The sequence below is a fragment of the Vespa velutina genome, chromosome 2 (genome assembly GCF_912470025.1).
Source record: "Vespa velutina chromosome 2, iVesVel2.1, whole genome shotgun sequence".
Classification (NCBI taxonomy): Eukaryota; Metazoa; Arthropoda; class Insecta; order Hymenoptera; family Vespidae; genus Vespa; species Vespa velutina.
The window spans coordinates 1404923-1406229 of NC_062189.1; positions in this window are offsets into that span (position 1 = coordinate 1404923).

The window sequence follows — 1307 nt, forward strand, 5'->3', positions numbered from 1 at the left end:
CGTTAACTCAGTGATAAGTAGATTTGTATTCGTAGACGTTGAGAACACATGTTCAATCCTATTCAAGATCAAAGATTATCATTAACGATTTACATCATTGTCTTTTGTCTTCTTTAATCAAAATTCTTACAGGTAGATGGAAAAATTAACGTTTGATAATTCTTCTATCTCGGTGCTTTTTTTTTTTTTATTTTCTAATCGCTCTTTTTTTCCATTTTATTTTTTTTTTCTTTTTTTTTTTTTTTAAGGATCTTCCACGACGCCTCTTAAACTCAAATCAAGTACACATTATTTCTCTTCGCTTTGTGATACGACGAGGTATCAAACGTAAAATTTGTGACAAAAATAATCAAAGGAATCTCGTGAATACGCGCGCGCGCGTGCGCGCATATACACGAACAAACACAGACAGAGGCATACAGGTACACGTAGATTTACATAGACGAAGCAGACATTGGACGTGGTTAACCTTTTCTCTAAGAGAAGTCGCGAAATCTCGGATATACCCGCGAGCAATCATTTTAAACCGGTACCGAAGCATTTCCACGGTTTCCATGCTCGATGTCAGTCACAGACGCAGTTATACCCTGTGACGTCTTTCTCACCGAACGCGCTTCCCCGCGTAATAATAATTCACAAGTGACAACGTTACCTAGGACCCGCCCTAGCAAATCTCAGAAGCCAGAGAGATATTAATTTAATTCCGTCAGACTACGACTACGACTACGACGAACCTACTGTGCGATACACAAAACGTCAACTAAGACTCTCTTTCTCTTTCTCTCTTTTTCTCTCTCTCTCTCTCTCTCTCTTTGTCTCTCTCTTTTTCTCTCTCTCTTTCTCTTTCTCTTTCTCTTTCTCTTTTCGCTCGACTATCGTTAGTCACGTTAAACTTTATCTCGATATATCTACACGAACTATGATCGACTTTAGGAAAATTTATGAGAACAAAAAAAAAAGTTTTTAATTGTCTTTTAAAATTCATTGAGAATTGATAAAAGAGAGAAATTGTTAATTGTTTGTTAAGAAAAAGAAAATTTTTTCCTATTAAATTTCTCGATAAACAAGAAGAAGAAGAAGAAGAAGAAGAAGAAAATGAAGAAGATGATGAGGAAGAAGAGACAAGGAGATAGAAGATCATTTTGTTTCATGATAATGACTTTTTCATGATAATGATAATTGACTTTTTTAATAGAAAAATGTAATAAAATTTGTTCGTAATACGTACGATCGAGAGAAAGACTATCGCAGAGATGATTGATAAGAAAAATAAAACAAATTTTACACTTTTCCGTTTGCAATTTCTT